This window comes from Dromiciops gliroides, chromosome 4 (assembly GCF_019393635.1).
Source record: "Dromiciops gliroides isolate mDroGli1 chromosome 4, mDroGli1.pri, whole genome shotgun sequence".
NCBI lineage: Eukaryota > Metazoa > Chordata > Mammalia > Microbiotheria > Microbiotheriidae > Dromiciops > Dromiciops gliroides.
The window spans coordinates 308,100,977-308,113,883 of NC_057864.1; positions in this window are offsets into that span (position 1 = coordinate 308,100,977).

Here is a 12,907-nt window from a genome sequence, read left to right on the forward strand (position 1 = left end):
ATTTCCCTGGATATTCTTGATTTTTTGTTTTTCCAGATGAATTTTGTTATTATTTTTTCTAGCTGTATAAAATAATTTTTAGGTAGCCTGATTGGTATGGCACTGAATAAGTAAATTAATTTAGGCAGTATTGTCATTTTTACTATATTAGCTCTGCCTATCCATGAGCAATTGATATCTTTCCAATTATTTAGATCTGATTTGATTTGTGTGAAGAGTGTTTGGTAGTTGTGTTCATAGAGTTCCTGGGTTTGTCTTGGCAAATAGACTCCCAAGTATTTTATATTACCTACCGTTACTTTAAATGGAATTTCTCTTTCTATCTCTTGCTGCTGGACTTTGTTGGTCATGTATAGAAATGCTGATGATTTATGTGGATTTATTTTATATCCTGCTACTTTGCTAAAGTTGTTAATTGTTTCAAGTAATTTTTGACTTGATTCTCGAGGATTCCTTAAGTATACCATCATATCATCTGCAAAGAGTGATAGTTTTGTTTCCTCCTTGCCTATTCTAATTCCTTTAATTCCTTTCTCTTCTCTGATTGCTAAAGCTAACATTTCTAGAACAATATTAAATAATAGGGGTGATAATGGACATCCCTGTTTCACCCCTGATCTTATTGGGAAGGCCTCTAATTTATCTCCATTGCATATAATACTTGCTGATGGCTTTAGGTAGATACTGTTTATTATTCTAAGGAAAGCTCCCCCTATTCCTAAACTCTCTAGTGTTTTTATTAGGAATGGGTGCTGTACTTTGTCAAAAGCTTTCTCTGCATCTATTGAGATAATCATATGATTTTGGTTGGTATTCTTATTGATGTGGTTGATTATGTTAATAGTTTTCCTAATGTTGAACCAGCCCTGCATTCCTGGTATAAATCCCACCTGGTCATAGTGTATTATCTTGGTGATCACTTGCTGTAATCTCCTTGCTAATATCTTATTTAAGATTTTAGCATCAATATTCATTAGGGAAATTGGTCTATAATTTTCTTTCTCTGTTTTTGCTTTGCCTGGTTTTGGTATCACCACCATATTTGTGTCATAAAACGAATTTGGTAGAACTCCTTCTTCACCTATTTTTCCAAATAATTTGTATAATATTGGAATTAATTGTTCTTTAAATGTTTGGTAAAATTCACCCGTAAACCCATCTGGCCCTGGGGATTTTTTCTTAGGGAGTTCATTAATAGCTTGTTCAATTTCTTTTTCTAATATGGGTTTATTTAAGGATTTTATTTCCTCTTCAGTTAACCTGGGCAGTTTGTATTTTTGTAAATATTCATCCATTTCATTTAGATTGTCAAATTTATTGGCATACAGTTGGGCAAAATATTTCCTAATTATTGCTTTAATTTCCACTTCATTGGTGGTAACATCACCCTTTTCATTTTTGATACTGGTAATTTGGTTTTCTTCTTTCTTTTTTTTAATCAAATTAACCAATATTTTATCTATTTTATTGGTTTTTTCATAAAACCAGCTCTTAGTTTTATTGATTAATTCTATAGTTTTTTTGCTTTCAATCTTGTTGATTTCTCCTTTAATTTTCAGGATCTCTAATTTAGTGTCTAATTGGGGATTTCTAATTTGTTCTTTTTCTAGCTTTTTAAGTTGCATGCCCAATTCATTAATCTCCTCTTTCTCTTTTTTATTCATGTAAGCATTTAGAGCTATAAATTTTCCCCTAAGCACTGCTTTGGCTGCATCCCATAGATTTTGGTATGTTGTCTCATTATTGTCATTCTCTTGGATAAAGTTATTGATTGTTTCTATGATTTCTTGTTTGGCCCATTCATTCTTTAGAATGAAATTATTTAGTTTCCAATTGATTTTCATTATACTTTTCCCTGGCTCTTTCTTACATGTAATTTTTATTGCATCATGATCTGAGAAGGATGCATTTACTATTTCTGCCTTTCTACATTTGACTATGATGTTTTTCTGCCCTAATACATGGTCAATTTTTGAAAATGTGCCATGTACTGCTGAGAAAAAGGTATATTCCTTTCTATCCCCATTCAATTTTCTCCAGACATCTATCATGTCTAACTTTTCTAGTAGTCTATTCACCTCTTTCACTTCTTTCTTATTTATTTTTTGGCTAGATTTATCTAATTCTGAGAGGGGGAGATTCAGATCCCCCACTAGTATAGTATTACTATCTAATTCCTCTTGTAACTCATTTAACTTCTCCTCTAAGAACTTGGATGCTATACCACTTGGCGCATACATATTCAATATTGATATTACTTCATTAGCTATAGTACCTTTAAGTAAGATGTAATTTCCTTCCTTATCTCTTTTAATGAGATCTATTTTTGCCTGCACTTTGTCTGAGATAAGGATTGCTACCCCTGCCTTTTTTACTTTAGCTGAGGCATAATATATTCTGCTCCAGCCTTTTACCTTTACTCTGTGTGTATCTCTCTGCTTCAAATGTGTTTCTTGTAAACAGCATATTGTAGGGTTCTGGTTTTTAATCCACTCTGCAATTCGCTTCCGTTTTATAGCAGAGTTCATCCCATTCACATTCACAGTTATTATTACTGACTGTCTATTCCCCTCCATTCTATTTACCCCCTTTGTACTTTTCCCCCCTTCTTTCACCCTATTCCTCCTCACCGACGTTTTACTTCTTACCCCTGCCTCCCCCAATCTGCCCTCCCTTTTTATCACCCCCCCTCTCTTTTCTTTACCCTTTTCTCCCTTGCTTTTGTCCTCCCTTCTATCAGTCCCCCCCCTTTCCCTTCCCCTTTTGTTTCCCTAAAGAATGAGTTAAGTTTCTTTATCCCAATGAACGTATATGTTATTCCCTCTTTGAGTCAAATCTAATGAGAATAGGGTTGAAACCATGTTCCCCCCTCCTTTCTTTCCCTCTATTATAATAGGTTTTTTTCCACCTCTTCATATGATATAATTCATCCCATTCCACCTCCCCTTTCCTCTCCTCCCCATAGACTCCCTTTTTATCCCCTTAATTCTTTTGTATCATCACATCAAAGACAATTTATATTTATACCCTCTATATAAAGTCCTTCTCTCTGCCCAAATACATTTACAGTTCTTAAGAGTTATGAGTATTATCTTCCTGTGTAGGGATATAAACAGTTTAACCTAATAGGGTAACTTTTTTTTTTTCCCCTCTGTTTACCTTTTTAAACTTCTCTTGAGTCTTGTATGTTGAGATCAAATTTTCTATTCAGTTCTGGTCTTTTCACCAGGAAAGATTGAAAGTCCCCAATGTCATTAAATGTCCATCTTTTCCCCTGAAAGAAAATGCACATTTTTGCTGGGTAATAGATTCTCGGCTGCAATCCAATCTCCTTTGCCTTCCGGAATATCATATTCCAAGCCTTGCGGTCCTTTAATGTTGAAGCTGCCAGGTCCTGAGCAATCCTGACTGTGGCTCCATGATATTTAAATTGCTTCTTTCTGGCTGCTTGGAGTATTTTCTCCTTCACCTGATAATTCTGGAATTTGGCTACAATATTCCTTGGAGTTTTCCTTTTGGGGTCTCTTTCAGGAGGTGATCGATGGATTCTTTCAATGATGATTTTATCCTCTGATTCTATGATATCAGGGCAGTTCTCCTTAATAATTTCCTGGAATATGGTATCTAGATTCTTTTTCTGGTCATGGCTTTCAGGCAGTCCAATGATTCTCAAATTGTCTCTCCTCGATCTGTTTTCCAGATCAGTTGTCTTTCCAATGAGGTATTTCACATTTTCTTCTATTTTTTCATTTTTTTTATTCTGCTTGACTGATTCTTGGTGTCTCATGGATTCCTTATCTTCCAACTGTCCCACTTTAATTTTTAAGGCATTGTTTTCTTCAGTGAGATTATGCACCTTTTTTTCCATTTGGCTAAGTGAATTTTTTAAGGTATTGTTTTCTTCAGTGAGATTATGCAGCTTTTTTTCCATTTGGCTAAGTGAATTTTTTAAGGTATTGTTTTCTTCAGTGAGATTATGCAGCTTTTTTTCCATTTGGCCAAATGAATTTTTTAAGGCTTTGTTTTCTTCAGCTTCCTTTTCTAAGCTGCTGATTCTTTTTTCATAGTTTTTTTGTTTTTGTTTTGCTTTCATTTCTCTCCCCATTTTTTCTTCTACCTCTTGCAATTGATTTTTAAAATCCTTTTTGAGCTCTTCCAGGAAGGCTTTTTGTTCTTGCGACCAATTCACCTTCCCTTGTGAGGCTTCAGATGTAGACAATTTGAGGCTATTGTCCTCATCTGAGTTTGTGTTGGCTTCTTCCCTATTGATACAGAAGCTCTCAATGGAGAGGGCTCTTTTTTGCTTCTTACTCATTATTGCAGCTTATTTATTTATTCTTTAATTTGAGGTCTGCTCTGGGGGCACCAGGGTCCCTGTTTTGGGCTTCTTGTGCAGGTGTATAGGTGCTGTGTGACCGGGCTTTTACTCTGAGGCCTTTATGGTGTGTGGAGATGCCCCGCCCTGCACTTCCTGTCTGATTGGGCTCGGCCAGCCAGTCGCCAGACCCCGGCGTCTGATCCCGCCATTCGTGGCCCTCTTGGCTGGTGCAGGTAAGTTTTTCCACTGTCCTTCTTGGCCACCAGATTTTTGAACCAGGTTCCGGGAGCCTCAGTTGTTCGGCTGTGGCCCGCAGCTCCTGCTGACTTGCCCCGACCCCCTTGGCGCTGGGTTGCTGCCCTGCGCTGGGCCTCCCTTTTGCCCGAGTCAGACCGACCTTTTCCTGAAGTCTTCTAAATTATCTCTGGTTGGAGGACTGTGTCTCTCTGTCTCTTTGCAGGTTCTGTAGTTTCAGAATCCGTCCAGAGGCTTGATTTAATGTTCGTTTTGAGGGAACAGAAGGAGAGCTCAGGCAGCTTGCTGCTTCCTCTCCGCCATCTTGACTCCGCCCTGAAGAGAAGATTCTTGAACAAAATTACATGACCAGGTCTTTGGATGAGGAAGATTAATCTGGAAGTGGCATGGAGAGTTAATTGGAGGGTGGAAAGAATGACTCATTGATTGTTCGTGTCAAATTAAATGACAGCAAAGAAAGCGTTTTCAACCACTGTGGGATAACACTGAAATGTCACTGAATAATATTAAACCAAAACATTTCCAAAATACCATTGTTGATCAACTTACAGCTTTTTTTTTTGAAAAATGATACCTTGATTTGTCATTCTTATTTTTAGCATTAGTCTGTTTATCTTTAAGGCTGAATCCCTTGAATGCCTTTAAAATGTTTAAGATAAATAAAGGAAAAGGATATTAGATTTTGCAAGCAGTTTGCAAAACTAAAGCTTGGAGAGTTTAATTTTGCTCCATAGTGTTTCCTTTCATCTTCTGACATAGTCCATGTCTCGAGGAAGTTTTCCAACATCTCTTTACCCTACAGGCTATCCATGGACTTGTCTTTGAAGCAGGGCCATAAGTACACTGGTAAATTTGGAGGCATTGCCCCATTTGATGATATCTGGGCTCCATCTGGGGGCTCTGCCTCCCCACCTCCCACTAGTTACCTACAGGATGGTGAGAAAGACATGCAAAGCAGCAGCCTGAGAATTTGGTACTGCCTGCTGTTGTGTTGAAATTTCTACTCAAGTAGAGGAGGCTGTGTATCCTCAGGCAGCTTACCAGGGGCCTTTGTGTGTATGTGCAGAAACAAAGGAAAGGAGGGGGAAGATGCCTCTGATACTTTTATTTTCCTTTTCTTCTTCTTTTTTTATAATAAAAGTACTTTATCATTTTCTAGTTACATGTAGAGATAGTTTTCAACATCTGTTTTTATAAGATTTCTACTTGTAAAATTTTCTCCCTCCCTCCTCCCCAAGACAGCAAGCAATCTGATATAGGTTATACATGTACAATCACATTAAACATATTTCTGCATTAGTCATGTTGTGAAAAAAGAATCAGAACAAAAGGGAAAAACCTCAAAAAACAAAAACCAAAAAGTATAAATAGTATGCTTCAATCTGCATCTAGATTCCACAGTTCTTTTTTTCTGGATGTGGAGAGTATTTTCTATCTTGGGCCATTGTAGTGCTGAGAAGAGTCAAGTCTATCACAGTTGATCATCACACAATGTTGTTGATACTGTGTACAATGTTCTCCTGGTTCTGCTCATCTCACTCAGCATCTGTTCATGTAAATCCTTCCAGGTTTCTCTAAAATCTGCCTGCTTATCATTTCTTACAGCACAATAGTATTCCATTATATTCATATAACCACAACTTGTTCAGCCATTCCCCAATTGATGGGCATCCCCTCAATTTACAATTCCTTGCCAGCACAAAAAGAGCAGCAATAAATATTTTTGTACATGTGGGTCCTTTTCCCTTTTTGAGTTCTCTTTGGGATAAGGACCTAATAATGGTATTGCTGGGTCAAAGGGTATGCACAGCTTTATACCTCTTTGGGCATAGTTCCAAATTGCTCTCTAGAATGGTTGGATTAGTTCACAGCTCCACCAACAATGCATTAGTGTTCTGATACTCTTCATTACCCTCTTCTCTCTTTTTTGACTTCTCCCTCTTTCTCTTCCTACCTATCTGACTACTCCTTCTCAGTCTTTTTTCACCTATTTTCAGCCATGTCACTGTTGCTAATCATGGGTGTCTGAGGAGACCCCTCTTCTTTTCTCCCTTTATACTATTTAACATCATCTTCCATGGTTTCAATGATCATATCTTTGCTGATAATTCTCAAATTAAGATCTCCTGTCTTGCATCTCCAGCTGCTTATTGGGCCTCCTGAACTGGATGTCTTATAGACATCTTAAATTCAACATATCCAAAATTGAACTCATTATCTCCAACCACCACTTCTCTCCTCAACCCTCTCTTTTTTCTGATTTCTCTGTTTCTTTCAAGGTTAACACCAACCTCTCAGTCACCCAGGCATCATCTTTGGTCCCTCATCCCCCAACCATATTAAGTTTCCAGGTCCCTATCATTTCTACCTTCAGAGGATCTCTTAAATATGCCTCCTCATCTCTTCTTACAAGTCCACTATCCTAGGTCAGGTCCTTATTTCCTCATTATTATATTACTATATCACTATTATTGTAACCTCCCTGCCTTAAGTCTTTCTCCACTCCAGTCCCTTCTTCACTCAGCTATCAAATCTTTCTAAAATTCAGGTCTGACCATGTTACACCTCCCCTCAACCACTACTCAACCTCCAGCAGCTCCCTATTACCTCCAGTATCTAAAATAGGAGCCTTTGCTTGGCAGTCAAAGCCTGATACTCCATCTCTTGACTCTGGACATTTTCATTGGCTGTTGCCCATACTTGGGATTTTCTTCCTCCTCATCTCTGCTTCCTGACTTCCCTGGCATGTTTCAAGTCCCAGCTAAAATCACACCTTCTTCTTCAGGTTATTTCCCCATTAGCCTTTTCCCCTGATTAGCCTTCTTTGTAATGCCTTTACTCTATTGAATATTTCCAAATTAGCCAGTATGACTCTTTTTTATATAAATATTTTATTATTTCCTAGTTACATTTAGAGATAGTTTTCAACATTTGTTTTTTTTTATAAGATTTCTAGTTTCAAATTTTTCTCCCTCCCTCCTCAAGAAAGCAAATAATCTGATATTGGTTATATATGTACAATCACATTAAACATATTTCTCCATTAGTCATGTTATGAGAGAAGAATCAGAGCAAAAAGGAAAAACCTCAAAAAAAGAAAAACAACAACAACAAAAATCAATAAAAATAGTATGGTTCTATCTGTATCCAGATTCCACAGTTCTTTTTTTCTGGATTTGGAGAGCATTTTCCATCAAAAGCCCTCTGGAACCATCTTGGACCATTGTATTGCTGAGAAGAATCAAGTTTATCACAGTTGATCATCACACAATATTGTTGATACTGTGTACAGTGTTCTCTTGGTTTTGCTCATCTCATTCATCATCAATTCATGCAAGTCCTCGGTATGACTCTTGATTGTACATAGGTGCTTGCATGTTGTCTCCTCCATGATACTATGAATCCTGTTAGAGCAAAAGTTATCTGTATCCTCAGAGCTTAGCACAATGGCTAGCACAGAGTAGTGACTTAATAATTATTTATTGATTGACAATGCCATCATCTGGCTGAATTGACAATCAGTATTCAGGCCAACCCATGAAAATATAACAACCAAATCGGCCTGATTAAAAATCTATGTTTTTTAAAATTTGTTTTAGTCACAAAATCACGTTAAAATTCAACCACATTTGCCTTCTTTTGAAATATTTGAGATGGCTTTCATTTTTTTTCAGTTTGTTCTCTCTCTATTTTGCAAAAGAAGAAACCTAGTCAATCAAGTTTAACTTACCCATGGTTCCAGAGCAAGTTCTTTGCAACCTAGAATAAGAAGAATCCATAATGTTCCTTCTCCCCCTAGAATTTACACTGAGCCAGATTTTCTTAGCTTTACTCTGATTTATTCTACTTATAAACTAGGGAGCCTTGGCAGCTGCATTAACAATTACAATTTAATTTAATGTAATTTAAATAAACATTTCTTAAATTCTTACTATGAGCAAAATACCCTGAAGTACTCCTTCTGTAACCTTCACTATTTATAGTATGGCCAAAAAAAAAAACCCCAAACCCTAATGCTAATATTTCTTCCTAAAGACATGCTATTTATACCTGGGGAGTAGTCATACTCTGGAGGAAACAAAACACACACACACACACACACACACACACACACACACTTCCCAAGAGCTAAGTAGCAGTAGAATCAGTCTGGCATAATGAATTGAAAACTGACTTAGAAATCATTAGACTTGGGTTCAATCTGGCCTTGACATCCCCTGGCTACGTGACTGGGTTAAATTACTTAACTTTTTGGTGTCCTGAGACACTGTCTGACTATAAATTGTAGACGAGTTTCCAATTTGGATTGTTGGAGAGTTTCCTCACTGGGAAGTACTTATGCTAAAAAATGAAAAGATCTGTTAAAAAACAATAATTTAGCTTATTAAGTAATACTATAGCATACATTAAAAATGATTTGTCAAACTTCAATCAGAGTTGTTTAGTGTAGTGGAATGAACACAAAGATCTGGAATAAGGAGAACTGGGTATAGATCTCAGGTCTGGTAACTAAGTTGTTAACTGTGGGGAAGTCATTGAACCTCAGTTTCTTCATCTATAAGATGGGAACAATTATACTAATACTTCTTATCTCACAAGATTATTGTGAGTAAAACACTTTGTAAATCTGATATACATATATATGCATATATGTAATATATTTTATTTTTCCACAATTACATATTTTTCATCATAAAAGTATTTTATTTTCCAGTTACATGTAAAAATAGTTTTCAACATTTGTTTTCATAAGATTTTTAGTACCAAACTTTTCTCCCTCCCTCCCTTCCCTCCCCACTCCCCAAGACAGAAAGCAATCTGATCTAGGTTATACATACATACATACATACATACACACACACACACACACAATCACATTAAACATTTCTGCATTAGTCATGTTGTGAAAGAAGAATCAGAACACAAGGGAAACCCTCAAAAAACAAACAAAAAAAAACAACAACCAAAAAGTAGAAGCAGTATGGTTCAATCTGCATTCAGAATCCACAGTTCTTTTTTCTGGATGAGGAGAACATTTAACATCATGAGTTCTTTGGAATTGTCTTGAATCATCGCACAGCTGAGAAGAACAAAGTCTATTGTAGTTGATCATTGCACAATGTTGCTGTTACTGTGTACAATGTTCTCCTGCTTCTACTCATCTCATTCTGCATCAGTTCATGTAAGTCCTTCCAGTTTTCTCTGAAATCCTCCTACTCATCATTTCTTACAGCACAATAGTATTTCATTACATTCATATACCACAACTTGTTCAGCCATTCCCCAATGGATAGGCATTCCCTTGATTTCCAATTCTTTGCCACAACAAAGAGAGCTGCTAGAAATATTTTTGTACATGTGGGTCCTTTTCCCTTTTTTATGATCTCTTTGGGATACAGACCCAATAGTGGTATTACTGGTTCAAAGGGTATGCACAGCCCCATAGCCCTTTGGACATAATTCCAAATTGCTCTCCAGAATGGTTTGATCAGTTCACAATTCCACCAACAATGCATTAGTGGTCCATTTTTTTTCACAGCATCTCCAAAATTTATTATTTTCCTTTTTTTTTGTCATATTGGCCAATCTGATATGTTTGAGGTGGTACCTCAGAGTTGTTTTAATTTGCATTTCTCTAATTAATAGTGATTTAGAACATTTTTTTCATATTGCAATAGACAGTTTTGGTTTCTTCATCTGAAAACTGCCTGTTCATATCCTTTGATCATTTCTCATTTGGGGAATGACTTGCATTCTTATAAATTTGATTTAGTTCTCTATATATTTTAGAAATTAGGCCTTTATTAGAAACACTGGCTGTGAAATTTGTTTCCTAGCTTTCTGCTTTCCTTCTAATTTTGGTTCCATTGCATCTGTTTGTACAAAGCCTTTTTAATTTAATGTAATCAAAATCATCCATTTTGCATTTCATAATATTCTCTATCTCTCATTTGGTCATAAATTGCTCTCCTTTCCATAGATCTGAGAGATAAACTATTCCTTTCTCTCCTAATTTATCTGTGGTATCACCCTTTAACTCTAAATCATCTTCCCATTTTGACCTTATTCCAATTACATGTTAAAACATTTTTTTAACATTTTTTTTAAAGTTTCTGATTCCAAGTTCTATTTCCCTCTCCCTTCCTCCCTTAGCCCCTCCCTGAGATGGTAAGCAGTCAGATACAAGTTAGACATGCAATCATGTAAAACATTTCCATATTAGTTATTCTGTATGAGAAGACTCGAATAAATGGGATGTCTACCAATCGAGGAATGGCTAAATGATATGTGGTATATGATTGTGATACAGTATTATTGTGCTATAAAAAATGACAAGTGGGCTGATTTCAGAAAAACCTGGAAAGACTTACATGAATTGATGCAAAACGAAGCAAACAGAACACTTTGTAAATTTTAGGAAACAATATACATTTGATTAAAAATTTTTAAAAAATCATTATTAAAATCTTACTCTAATGTAGGACTTTTTATGACCTGGAGGATACTATTCTTTTGAAGGTTACATCAGTGCAGGGCAAGCTCTAGCTAGTCCTAATTAGCCCAAAGACTTGAAGTAAAGGTTGGTGATGGATAATGGAAGGTCTGTTTTCCTTGAATGGTCTGGATAAGATCAGAGACTCACCACCTACCAGAGAAGCCATAGAGTGAAAATTCTTTTTTTTTTTTTTTGTAATTTTTTGGGGGGGTCATAGTAGCTCTCAAAGATTATAACTTTCATGGCTAGGTGGACCATTAAATAGCATACTGGGCTTGGAGTCAGGAAGACCTGAGTTCAAAATGTGGCCTCAGATACCTATTAACTGTGTGACCCTGGACAAGTCACTTAACTTTAGTTTCCTCAACTATAAAATGAGAAGAATAGTAACACCCATCTTCTGGGGTGCTGTGAGCATTAAATGAGATTATATTTGTAAAGTGCTTAGCACAAATCTATAGCACAGATACTTAATGCTTGTTCTCTTCCTCAGTGCAGGGAGTACTTACATGAGTGAAATTATAGATTCTGGATGTATTTAAATATTATCATTATGTGCCTAGCACAGTGCTGCATATATAGATTGATAGGGGCAAGTAATTTTATTTTCCTCCAGGTAGGTTGTTTAACGGATCGAACACTCGGTCTGGAGTCAAGAAGATCTGAGTTCAAATTTGGTCTACGACATTTACTAGCTGGACAAGTAATTTAACTCTCTGTTTGTCTTAATCCACTGGAAGAGGAAATGGCAAATCACTCCAGTATCTTTGCCAATAGAACCCTGTGGACAATATTGGAGTGCTGTGATCCACAGGGTAACAAAGAGTCAAACAGGATTGAACAGAAACATTTCTTCCTCCAGTGTCTTCCTGGTAAATTCTGTTGTGTAATATGTTCAGCATTATGAGGGGGTATTTTCTTTTCAGTTCCTTAGCATGTCTCAATAAATCTCAATGTTCACAATTCTCTGGGATTCACTGACATGCCTATCGGATGTTTTGGTAATGGGTGAATGCCATGATTTTAAACATCCTGCCTCCCACCTCCTGCTATGATTCCTCTCTTACTTCCCAAAACAGAGGGTGTTTTAGACTGAGGAATTTCACAGTTCAATCTCTCCAAGGCTTCCTAGTCTTCAAAGGTGGTTTCAGTGAGGGTTATCAGCTAGAGAGAAAAAAATTGTTTCAAAATAGGATTTTTCAGAAGCAAAGATTTGAGGAAATAGGAGTAGGTGAGGGAGTACTTGGTAGGACAGGCTGAGGGAAGGAGGTCTAGCAGAAAGATTGTGGCTCTGAGGAGAGAGGACCTGGGTTCAAATCCTCCCTCCTGTGTCTACTCTGCATGTGATATTTACTTCCTGGGGCCTCTTTTTCCTTATCAGTAAAATGAAGGCATTGAACTAGATACTGCACGAGAAGACCCTTCGAAGTGTTGAGCTTGAGTGATCCTATGAGCTAAGCCAATGGAAAAGAATGGAGAAGCCAAAGAGAGTGAGTGTGTGGGAGGTGGATTCAGAGGGGTGGGCCTGCTGCCAACAAAAGCAAGGTGGAATGAGGAGATTTCTGAATTGGAGAAATGGAGTTTGGAAATGAAGTCAAGGGGGAAAGTGAAGATTTTGTCCTTGTGATGCCCAGCACAGTGCCTTGAGTATAAGTTCTGCCTACATGCCTACTGATTGATTAATAGAGACAAATGAACTTATTTCTTGGAGGACACCATGTCTATATGTTTCAGGGGAGGGTGAGGGGATTCTCAACTAGGGAGAGCTGGAGTTGTTAAGGCTTTAAGTTCTTTTGTTTGTTTGTTTTTAGTGAGGCAATTGGGGTCAAGTGACTTGC